This window comes from Meleagris gallopavo, chromosome Z, assembly GCF_905368555.1.
Source record: "Meleagris gallopavo chromosome Z, MGAL_WU_HG_1.1, whole genome shotgun sequence".
Lineage (NCBI taxonomy): Eukaryota > Metazoa > Chordata > Aves > Galliformes > Phasianidae > Meleagris > Meleagris gallopavo.
The window spans coordinates 74,612,582-74,625,344 of record NC_139435.1 but is presented as its reverse complement, the minus strand read 5'-3'; the positions used below and the strand labels follow the sequence as shown (position 1 = coordinate 74,625,344).

At 36.8% G+C, this 12,763-nt stretch overlaps 1 long non-coding RNA gene across 3 annotated transcripts in view; it reads left to right on the top strand.

Annotated features, from left to right (window-relative positions):
* LOC146542399 (uncharacterized) overlaps positions 1–11,462 on the top strand; it is a 144,817-nt gene extending 133,355 nt beyond the window's left edge. The window contains exons 3-6 of one of the 3 annotated variants that reach the window (XR_014880495.1): positions 2,197–2,289; positions 2,500–2,634; positions 3,582–3,615; positions 11,100–11,462. This is a non-coding gene — a long non-coding RNA (uncharacterized LOC146542399). The remainder of the gene's footprint in view (positions 1–2,196; positions 2,290–2,499; positions 2,635–3,581; positions 3,616–11,099) is intronic. The other 2 variants (XR_014880493.1, XR_014880494.1) reach the window with 2 other exon arrangements.
* Positions 11,463–12,763: the final 1,301 nt, after the last annotated feature.

Below are 12,763 nucleotides of genomic sequence, written 5' to 3'. Positions count from 1 at the left end.
AGATCAAATCAGAAACTCCCATTCTCTATCTACCTTTATTCTATGAATCACGCTGGATATGGTTTCAAGAAATGTCTTTTGCCTTCCAGCTGGCCTGGAAAGTACTGAAATCTACAGTTAGCTTCTGTGAGATCCTTTCCCCAAGCAATGAGTCATAGTACAGCCTTGCCACAGCATACAAAACTACTGACTTGGAAGGGCCCTCTGAAGGTCATTTTCCCCAGCTGACTACGTAGAGCTTGTAGATAGGTCAGCTGAGGTCTAGCAGAGTCTCAAGGGTGGAGTTTTCACCATCTCTCTGCCTTGAAGTTCAGTCTGAGTTTGCATCTCACTTTCCTTGCATGCGTGTCTGAATGGAGATATGATAGGGTATTCTGGACAATTCTCACACAATCCTTTTGGCTGGGGACATTCTACTTTTGTGTAGCATAATTAAATAATTGCTGAATTGAAAAGGGGGAATAAATCTCAACAGTGGTGTCTGGATTCTCAATGAATATTTAATTATTTGTACATAGGAAGAGAGCAGCTACACCAGGGTCTGAGATCCTTCTCTTTGAATTTGTGGTTTCTTAAGACTGAGGGATTCAAATTCTTTGGGCTGAAAACAGAGATTGAACCCTTCCAAGATAAATGTTCTAATCACTGAACTATTAAATAAAGTACAGCTACTGCTGCTCCCTCTCATTTTTGGAAAATCTATTATTTCACTGTTCTTGCCTTTTGTATGAACTGGTCAGAAATGAAATGTTTCCCTGTGGGTGAAATGAAACATGAATATGATGTGGTTTGGGAGGAGTTAGGGAGAAGGAATAGCTTTCACTTTTACAAGATAGAAAACACAGAAGAAAATGTACATGAGCCTTATTTGAATTTATCAATTGTATATACTCTTTTTTTTTTTCTTTTTTTTTCTGCTTGACTTCCCATCTGAAAAATCAATTATTTGCACAGCCATAATCAGGGCTAGTTCCATATCCCTATCCTCATAAAAAGAGACAGTTGGATAATGAATATTTAAAATCTGCCTTTTGCATGTCATCTGTAAGTTCATCTCAGTATTTGAAGAGACAGAGAGAGCAATTTGCACATTTGTCTAGAGTAGTGGTTGTGAGGAAGAGTTTTGGCAGTGTTTCACATAGCAGTTTCATAATTCTCATTCCTTTCATTTCCTCTCTTGCAAGCCAACAAAATAGGTTGGCACAATGCGAATGTCTGGCAAAGAACTTTAACAGGAGGCAGTTTTTAATTAACAGAGGCCAGAGAAGGTGATAACCCCAGGGATAGCGAGGAGAAATTAACATGGAAAAGCAGTTCCACGCTTCTTTGGGTCCCAAAAGGCCATTTGTATTAGTGGTGTCTGTTCTGATTGAACCTTTGCTGTGTCTTTTTATTGATTCCCTTGTCAGAGTCTAACAAAAACACTGCTGGCTGTCAGTTGTTTGCTTGTGGTGGCAGCTTATGGCCAGAAACAGCTTCCTTGTAAAACCCTCAGCATAGTGAGGTCTGTCATTGTGGTTAACATTTCCCAGAAATGATTAATTTTGTTGGACTTAGAATAAAACTCAGCAGAATTAAACTAAAGCCTTCTAAAATAAAAGAAGTGCAGTCTACAGCTTCTCTACAAGTATTCATTTTATCATATTAACTGTTTGCCTGGCTTAGAGTAAAATGTTTTAATTATTAACCTATTTTAAAGTGGGATTTCAAAGTAGATAATGACTTTGGTTGTTTCAGAAAGGACTTAACCATTTAGCATATCAAGTACTCATGGAAAGAATTTTTTAAAAAATAATGTCCCGTGAATAAATATTTCAAGTTTCTCATCCTCAAATGAAAATGAATAATAAATGAAGCTTGTAAGAGCTTGAGGAAAAACCTGCCTGACATGCAGAATTTAAAAAAAAAAAGTAATAAATAAATAAAAAGGTGACACTTTTATGTACTTCAGTGCCTGGTTCAAATTCTACTAATGCCAAAAGACAGAGTATCAATCTTAACATGAGCTCAGGAAAATTCATGCTTATTTTAAAATATTTCTACTACTCAATTGATTCCAAACAATAAAGGGCATAATTCAATAATATTTGCAAAACTTTCGGAGAAATGCCCAGCAATTCTCTTCTTGTTTCTTAGAACAATGGAGTACAATTGCCACCACTTTAAACTTACCTATTCCTATTTTTCTTTTCATAGCCAGAGCCTAAATGATGATGTTAATTTAGTTAACTGATTTATTTAAGGATTAATTACCTCATTCCACTTGAAGTCCTGCCAAAATCAGAACAGGTGAGTATACAAAATTTGTCTTTGGAAAAACGTGTTCAACTCACATTGACTTTAATGGCAGTGACACCTTTTTCCGAGGACAGAGTTGTCCTATGTGCTGCATCCTATTTTTCTTTCAGACTTCTTCAAAAAATAACATAATGTGTGCTTTACAGGAATGGAGATTTTTTTGCTATTTATTGGTGCTAATTGTATCTAATATTTTCACAGCGCATTTCACTAAATTGCAAACTATTGTCCAAAAATCACTCAAACACAGAGCTGCTGCAAAGATAAACAACAGGGGGAATAGTGTCAGTGAGCCTACTGGGGAAAAAATGAATGTTCACAGAAGAATACATATGTGTATGTATACATACATTCATTTATATAATGCAAGATATTTGAATGTTTCCTGTAATTAGGCAGAAATATATATATATATATATATATGTATATTTGCAGCTGATGAGAAAATTAATGAACGCATTCAGAGGTCGATCCATATGTATTTTATCCTTTACAGTACTTTATAAAACAGCATGCAGCTTACGTATCATTTAATCATTAAGTTCCCTTGTAGGCTGCAGACATTTACTGGATAATGAGGAAGATCTGTGATCTATTTGCTTTAACTCCTTGCTATGCATGATTTGTGTTTGGATTCTCACAACATATTACCTGGAAATTTTATGTGCTCGAATTGTTTGATTGAAAAACCTTAAGTGGGAAGAACACTATCAATAGCCGGTGATAAATCATGGATAATTCATTTCATAAATTGCTGTTGGGTATATAATCATGAATAGTGTGATAGTAAATCTATTTTCCAGCGTCACAAAGAGTGAGAGCTTTATACATTCATGCACTTACTATTAACCAGGTTCGCAGATGCAAAAATTTTTAGAGAAATTTTTATGTTTTTCAAACTGCCCCTTTATATCAAAATTACACTCAAAAGCAGCCGCAGATTTGGAGAATTAAAATTATTCTATTAGTAGAAAAGTAACTGGGCCATCTTAAGATATCTTTAGTCAGTTCTCAGGACAGGTAGCTGCAGGTAGCTATTGTTAAATTCTCATGATTTGTAATTCAGCCTCATTACAATTACATAAGAGCTCTCAGTAAATCCTACTTAAATAGTGTCATTCACCTTTGACTTAATCTAACTGATCATTAGTATTAGTATTTTTTTTTTTAATTTGGTCTGTAAAGCATAGTTAGAAAATAGACTAGAACCTGTTATTTATTTCATGCAGTTGATTAAGTGTGCTTTCAAAAGCACTGTAATTTCCTTGTTTTTTTTTTTAAAGGAATTCTCATTCTCACAAGAAGAGGTCATCCAAGGTAAATGTTGGCAGTGACACTCGGCTTGGTGTGATTGAAATAGCTAGGTTATAAAGCCACGTAACAAGGTCCAATTGTTTTTGTGTGTGTGTGTTTGTTGTTTTTTTTATTTTTCAAAAAGAACTGGCAATTGACATTAAACAACAGACGCAGTGGTAACAAATTTGGTCTAAGGCAACTAAAGAGACTACAGATATCAGCATCCATTGTGCATTTAAATTTGTAAGACTTCATAGCTACTGTTTGTCATTTGCAACACATTCTCAAAGATAACACAGTCTCAGCATAGAGAACAGAGCACTGTTTATGTGTTGTAGAAAACAGCATGACGATCTGTGTTGTTTTTATAAGAGTCTTTTCTAGTTTCCAAATAAAAACCTTACATAGTTTCTAGCTGAAAAACTTGGCACATCTGGGCTTGCAGTGTTGTTTGTTAATATCTCTGTATGCCACCATTTAAATGAAGACAATGAACACTAAGAAAACATTACCCTCTTCTTCCCCCAGTCCTAGAAACAAATTTCAGAGAAAATACTTGCAAAGGATATTTTAATTGTCTTGACCTCTAACGTAATTAAATAATTATGAAGCCTCTTATGTTTAACAACTGCTCGAAGTAATTTATATTCTTTCCTCAGAGCGTAGCATTTTCAAGCTAGTAGCAGTGTGATTGATTTTTCTATATCAGATATGATGTTATGGTCAGTTGTTTCCATAGCAAAACCATAGCATCTGCCTTCAAACTCCAGCTCTAGTCCTGCTTTACCTAGAGCTAGTTTATGTGACCACATTATTCCATCACAAGTATGAGTAGATTAACATTGATTTTTTCCTCTTGTTCAAGACTGAAGATCCCTCACAACATGAATAAATTTCGCAGCTGAAACAAGATGATATGCTTGCTCCTCCTTTGGTCTTTGTGCCCAGGATTATTACTTTGCCCCCATAAGCAGTTTCTGATATTTTTAACCTATTACAAGTCTGAAGGCTTTGAACACTTGTTTGAGTTATGTTGGCAAGAGCAGTTCAGCTTTTCTAGTAAGCCTGGTGTCCATGGTTAGCTCCTGACTGTATTCAGAAGCTGGTGGGAACATTTAATTATACTTTGTGTACATCAAGGCTTGGAAATAAAATAGTAAAGAACGGCAAGAAAGCAGGATTGCCAAGCAATGGAGGATTGACAGCTTGTTCCAAAAAAGTGAAATAAGACAGAGAACAGAGAGGATAACGAGATAATACTGAGTAATAAGGACAGTGCTGGAAGTGTAAGTCAAGCATAGGAGCTAATAACAGACACATTTTATGCATTTTGATGTATGCCATGCATGCTGTTGCTGTCAAAGCCTGTTACTGTAGTGCAATTTCTCAAACTCTCTTATGTTTTCCTCATAATAACATATTTCCCTCTGCATTCTGCATGCTCAGCAGTGGTGTTGCACCAGGAGGTCATTCCAGTTCTTCTGGGCAATGCTTCACAAACATGGGTTTATTTTGTTGTGATTTCTGTTTGTTGATTTGTGGTATTTTTACAACTGGAAAGCAATTTTTGTGTGTTGCAATGCTTGAAATAGTAATATATTGAAGCAAATGCCTGTATGGAAGGGAGACTGGCAGCTGTGGTGGAAGTGAGCTGGCCAGAGGGGATGCGCATGGATGTACAAAGTGGTGATGACATGAGATGCCTGGCCCCTCCAAGACAAAAAAGCACCTGGCTGCCCATCTCTAGAGCCTTCAGTGGCTGCCCCCCAGAGAAGACTCTCCCTGCCATAATAACCCTGCTGAGGAGCACAAGCAGTTGACAGGCTGCTGTGACGACCAGCTGTATATATGAGTCCCCAAAAGAACTGGAGAAGCAGAGCTAGGGTTTTCCTGCAGCCCTGTGGGCTCCCCCAGTGCCAGAAGCTATGCAGTGATGGGGGAACTGCAACCTTCCCTCCCTGGCAGATGCAGGTCAGTTACTTGGTTCACAGTTCCAGCATCTCAGTGCAATCCAGATGGACCTCAGTGGGTCTTCAAGTAGAATAAAATTTTTCTCAGACAGTAGCCCAATCACTGAAAGGTTTTCTTTTTTTTTCTTTAGTACGTAAAAGCTGATCTACTGACTGCAATTACATGTGATGAACACTACTAACAGAAACAAGACATGACTAGATCATAGTTTTGCTCAGACTTCACATTATGCTGATAGTTCAGCACTTTTGCATCTACTTGTGCTCAAATTATTCTGGTGCAATCACTATTTGCAGCATAGAGAGCACTCACTAAGGAAGGATTTGGTGAAATATTTCCTAATAAATTGAAATGCTTTTGGTTAACACAGTGGTAGAGAGAAGTGAAGTGAGAACAACTTGCCAACAACATTATTTTACGGAGCTATAGCTACTCTGGGTGGGTGCCTTACATAGCAGAGGATTGACTAGAGCTGTTAAGTTTCAGATATAAATGTCTGTAATAAAATATGAACAATAGAGTTATTAGTCTTCATAAAGTCAAAGTGTTGGAAGAAAATCTATGTGACAGTATGAGATGAGGATAGATGCATTAATGGCTTTTCTCAAAAACATATATGAGTCTTAATATTCCTGGAATAAAAAAAAAAAGTAAGGCTGTATGTCTTACTGTTGCAGAAGTACTTTTATAATAATTATAAAAACAAAAATTCTGTTCTTACTAAAACTTATCTGCCCAGGTGTATCTGCAGTTTTGCAAAAGACTCTCCTGAAGCTTCAGTTCGTAGTGACAAACAGCCTCAGTGTGCTCAGAAGTGATTCCTTATTGGATTAAATTGAAATGGGGTATATACAGAGAGGGCACTGCATACAACCCCACAACAAATGGGCACTCAGTCTCTGAAAAATAGTCCTGGGGTGGGGTACCCACCACCTCCATGGGTAGTCCATTCCAGCACCTGTCCATTCTCTCACAGAAGAAGTATTTCCTAACATTCAATTTGAATATGGCTACAAAGGAACAGATCATATGGAATATTAATTTACAGTGATGATGTTTTGATATGTAGAGAAAAAAATCAGAAAATACATATGCTTTTTATGAAGAGTATTAAAATTATAGGTGGCAGCAAAAAAAACTTTGCAACTTTATCAGCACTGCCTATGTACAGAGATAATCACATTTCTGTTACCCCATATAATTTTGTTTTGTCATGTCAATGGCTTCTGTGTCCATATGTATGCATGCTTTGCTTATACTTTTTGTTAAAGGATAAGTAAAAATGTTCTTTTATGTAAGGAAAATAGACATAAGTTGTTGACCAAGGTGATTTCTGTAGCTATTAAAATTAAACTGTACATTATGTGAAATGGAAACCTATAAATTTTTATAAGTAGGAAGAAGATGTGTATTTTTAACCTTTGCACCCTGAGAAGGACAGAGAAAATCAAATAATTTAAATGGCTTGATTGAAAGAAGAGAAGTAAATGTGAACATATCTATAGTCTTTACCAGATTCTAGATTATGCCCCACAGGACATGAAACATAAAAGCAGAAAACAGAATAAGTTTAATTATTTAAAAAATAATTGGAGTTTGTACGTTGCAGCCTTGGAATGTGTTCAGTTCTCATGGTGCTCTTAAAGGAGATAGGCTGTTTATTTTGATCCCCTGAGGAAGCAGAAGGCCTAGTGTATAAAACATCACCAATAAATTGGAAAAATGGTGGCTGTTAACTTCAGCAAAGGACATCTGTTTTCAATACAGACAACAGAAACCTTGGAATATATTGAAATATTTGTAATAACAAATATTTGTAATAGCAAATATCAAAACTGCAGATAAGAAGAGTCTGTTCAGTCGCTTCATTACTTTGTCTTGTCTAACAACAAGGTTTCCACCGCAAAAAAACAATACATACACTTTTCACTGAGTAAAATCTGGCTGTTCCCATTGAAGTCAGCTAATGCTGACCTCAGTAGGAAACCAGTTTTCTTCTAGGAAGTACTAGTTAGATCATAGAGAAATTAGGTTATCTGGTCTGGAAGAAAAAATTCCTTCCCACTTCAAAAAATGCACAGTACTGTAGTGAACATTATTTTGTAATACATTGTGCTGTAATTACTTTTGATGGTCCAAAACTTTCAGCTTTTGTGTTTATTTTTGCCTTACTGGAGACGGGTCTGATGTGAGAATTGTGGGTACTAATTATTCCAAGTATAGGATCCACCAGATTATTGCACAAAGAGACTTGTCCACGGATGATACTGCAGTATTTTCTGTTTACTTCCTATCTGAAATGATAGCCCAACTAAGAGCACTGTTGTATCACTATTAATCCTTTCTTTCTGCCCACTGGAAAAATTACCATGCTGTCTAATCTCTTTGAGAGCAAAAACAGATGCCTCAAGATTACCTCGTAATTTCTGCTGGAGCAGAACATTTAAAATATTACCTGTCGATAAAGTCAGTCATATATTAACGAAGTTAATATATCCAGAGATATGAACTTCCATCCATTCATTGAGAACACTTGGCATAATTTAAGACATACTCAACGTATGAAGCAGAAACACCAGGGATTAAACTAGTATTTTTCTATCCTTTGGAAATGGCTTGCTACTAGAATAAACAAGATAACTGCAGGGGTTGGTAAATCAGTTTATATGCTCATATATAATGTCACGCAGAAGATGGGGGGAAAGATACTAATGAGGAATATAGACTGAATGTGAAATTAAGTGAATGTATAATGACTTAAATACTGTGAAATTGTATGACAGTTTCCAGACTCATCAGAAATGCTATTCACCATCAAGCAGAGGTCATCACTATTAAGCCTAACAGGATCCTTTGGGACATGGTTAATTTAAGAAAATTTTCTGACTAGGCAAGCTCTGCTAGCCTGGTGTGTTACATTCTGCATATTCTGCGCCTAGTAACACTCAGCATATCTTCTAACAATAAAAATGCTGCAATACAAGAAGTGTAAAATAAATCCCAAAACAATTCTATGAACAGCAACTACTTAAATCAGGGCAATGTTTCTAGTGTGTTGTCTGACAGAAGAGATCAGTCCTTGCTAACTCTGAAGGGGTATCTCTTGTAGAGCACAAAGAATTAAGAATTTGCATTTAGATTTTACTAGAGCCACTTGCTTCCAGTTTCAGAAGGACATACTCACTAAAAAACAGCCTGAATAGAGATGGAGGCCATATTGGTTTTTTTTACACTTTGGATTTCAATGATGTTTTTATAGAACTGAAAGAATCATCTTGGATTTTTTTTCTTTTTTTTTTTTTCCTTCCCTATTATGGTCACTAGGTCATTATGCTTCCTGATGAACTCAACAAAATAAGTGAATCTGATGAAGTTCTCATTAAGTGTTAATTTTTTAATGTTTCTGTAATATACAATGCATTTTAACTTATGAGGCAGAATTGAAGAAAAGTCTAGAGGGAGTAGTATATAAGATAAGGGAATTATTAAATTAGCTTATAGCTATGTAGGCTGCTCTGAAAGTAGTGTCTTCTATTTATTTTTGAAAACCACAAGAGACAGAAAGAGCAAAATACTATTTGGTATAGAAAATTCTCAGCTACAAAACACTCTTTTTTTTGACACAGTCACTGTAATCAGCTGTGCATTTTCACCAGCGATGAGCAAGAACCTCCATGTTACACTTGTCTGAGCCACTTTTTCACTGCTGCTATGATGATGTTGTTGATAGGAAGATGTTTTGCATGTGGTTCATCTTTCATCATCCAGATGGTAGGGCAGAAGGCATCAAATCTAGTCTCTATGGTGGGTGTGCTAGGACAGTCCAGACAAGACTATCATGTGCTCTATGTATGGGGCCTGGTGTTCTTGCACTGCAAGAGAAATATTGTTTTCTTCTCTAGCCTGACTCTGGAATTCTGAGCCTTCTACTTAGTCAGCATCGTGATATAGTTGGCAGAGAGGATGATTTCTCCATATTCCAAGAAATTCAGAAGAATCATTTGTTTTCTATCCCAAGAGACAGTGCACATAACTTTACCTGCTGAGGGCTGCATTTTGAGGTTTTTCTTCTATGGGATATTCACAGGTTAGTGTCTTTTTGACTCTGGCTCATAGTGGTGACAATACACCTCATCAATGGTAATGATGTGGACATAGAAACTGTCTCCTGCAACCTTGTCTTGGTTCAATAGGTCCTGACAAATTTGCATACAATGTTCTTTCTGATCCTGCGTGAGCATTCACGGCACTTAACTGACGAAACTTTGCAATATTCCTACTCTGCCATCATTGTTTACAGTGCATTGAATCCAATATTCAGCTTCATTCATGGTTTGCTGACCATAATCTACCAATTCTCACAGGTGAGATGAGCAAGATGCTTTTCATTTTGTGGTGTCCCAGCTGTACAAGGCCATGCAGAACATGGCTTGTCCTTCATGTCATTGTGGCCACTGCTGAAACACATTGCCACTGTCTCACCGTGCTCACATCCACTATTCGGTCTCCATAAACATTTAGCAAACATAAAAAAAAAGGAAGCATTACTTTCATAGCAGATCTCATGCAATAAATAGTTTGGAAGTGTTATCAACCAATAAATTCTAATAACTTAATAAACATTCAGCAATAAATTAGAGTGCATGGCCAAATCCCGGGATTTGTTTGTGCACGGAGTCTCATAACAGTAATGCAGTGCTTTTTGTTTACCTGGCTAGCAAATAAGAGATCTATTTTTATGCATAATACTAGGTGATTAGTCATTAATTTTAATGAACTGTTTATAGGAACTCACAGCAGTTTGTAGGACAGCTGATGTACCCTTATTTCCCCATCTGTTGCAGACTGTTAGATACTGTTATTGAATGTAGAGAGAGCACCTCTTATTATCTCTCTTGTAGCATGTTGACCTTTCAGGCTCTTGGCAAAGTGACTGCAATGTCAGTCTTAATGGGTGATGGGAAGCAGTTATTTATCTCTCTGTAGTGTCGCACAAGGCCACAAATAAGGAAAATATGAATTTATTTCACATAATAGGGGAGGAGAAGAGGGATATACATAGCTAGTAAATCTTACATCACTTCAGATGCGATGTACTCTGCATTTGTGCATGGATGGATTTTCCCACGGCATGCTGAGCAGAGAAAATCCTATCCGTGGGGAGAGACTCACCTCTTGCAAGAAAACAACTCTGTTTTAAAAGGACCTTCTCATTAGAACTTTTGGTGCTGTTTCAGATGAAGGCAAGATCACACAGCTGTTACAGAATGCTGACTGAGCCAGGGGATCTATGGCTCATAACACCTGAAAGTCACGTTGCATGGGCAATACAGTCCAGTCAGGCAAGATGTTACGTGGATCGCTGGCTCCAAAATGTACTACACTCCCCTGCTCAGGATCCATACAGTAGCTATCCAGTAGTGAATGAGCATTGAATGCAGAGACCCATGTAGTGTAATAACTGCTCTCAGTGTCAATACAGCAACTACTAATTGTGAATTATTTATTTTTGCTATTCATTTTTGTTTTCACAGAATCACAGAATGGCCAGGGTTGGAATGGACCTCAAGGATCATGCATCTCCAACCCCCCCTGCCACATGCAGGGCCACCAACCTCCCCATTTAATACTAGACCAGGCTGCCCAGGGCCCCATCCAACCTGGCCTTGAACACCTCCAGGGATTGGGCATCCACAACCAATCTGGACAGCCTGTTCCAGCACCTCACCACTGTCATAGTAAAGAACTTCCCCCTGACATTCAACCTAAATCTCTCCTCCCTCAACTTCCAACCATTTCCACTTGTTCTGCTGTTATCTACCCTTTCAAAGAGTTGAAGTTCTTTTATTACATTTTTTTTTTTCTGGAAAATTAAACAAATTCATTTAAAATAAAAATTCTTTCACAATTTGTTCTATTTCTTTAGTGGGGAAAACAAACAAACAAACAAACAACAACAAAAACAAAACACTACCATCATTAACCGATGAAGACTATCTGGATAAAATTTGTTCCAATTTCCAATGACCTAGTCAAAAGAAGAATTTTGTCATAGTTGTCAAGTTATATGCATTGTCTGCATCTTATAAAAACGTAATTTCAGAATCTCTTTATGGCTATGCATATCTTAATTCATTTATCTATTTATAGAAAAAAAGGAATCCATTTTCTTCTGGGTTCTATTCATATCTGGTGGACGGTGTCCTCTTTTACAAAATCAGTTGACAAAGATCCCATATCAAATAAGTGTTCCTACTTTTGAAGTAATTTCATTTTGAGACTATACAAATATATATATGTGCACACTTCAGCCACTTTTTGACTTAATGAAGACCTTAATAAAAATCAGCATTCATAGCTCACACATAATCAGATAATTTAGTTAATGCACAAGCTGAACTCTTATGTATTATGCAAAAGATTAGTTTTAACATTTGCATAATGAGCTACAAATGACCTACTGTTTTGAGCAATAGAGGCTCAGTTAAAAGTTAGTTGAAAGCTGAAGTGATATATAAAAAAAAATTACCCCAAGCTTCTCATGTTTCACTCATTGTCAAAATTTAAGACTGTACAGCACTGAGAGAACAGCTGAAAGACTCTGAAGGTGGGTTAAAGCAAAAATAGTGCAACAAGAGTCAGGACAAACAGCAGAGAATAATCAGTGTGATTGAGCTACAAGGATCCTCAATTCTTCAGTGTCAGATCCAAAATTCCCTTCAACTGAAAAGGAAAATTTATGTTTCCTTACACAATATTATTCCATACCAGAAACTACACATCTGAAGCATGAGACTACACAAGCACAGAACTATTTTGTGTGTTACACCTTAGATCAGTGCAGTTTCTGAGGGGAAGAGACACAGTCTTCCTTCCCTGCAAATGTGGACATAATTATGTGGTAGCTTCACTATATGACAAATAGCAAATATCAGAATTTTCATCATGAATTCAAGCATACATGAAAGTGGCACAAGGGAGTGGACTGGAAACCTGTGGTCTCCAGTCTCTCCTCGGTTTGATTCATTACATGGTAAGAGAACTTACTGTTTCCTCAGGTTTCATGTAGGAATAACTCTCATGAAAAGAGTCTCACAAAATTTTGGCTTACTATGGCAAACAGCTTAAAAGAACTATAGGTTCTTTTAAGGACTACAAGTCAGCATTCCTCACTATTCTCTATATGGTTGCTGTTAGA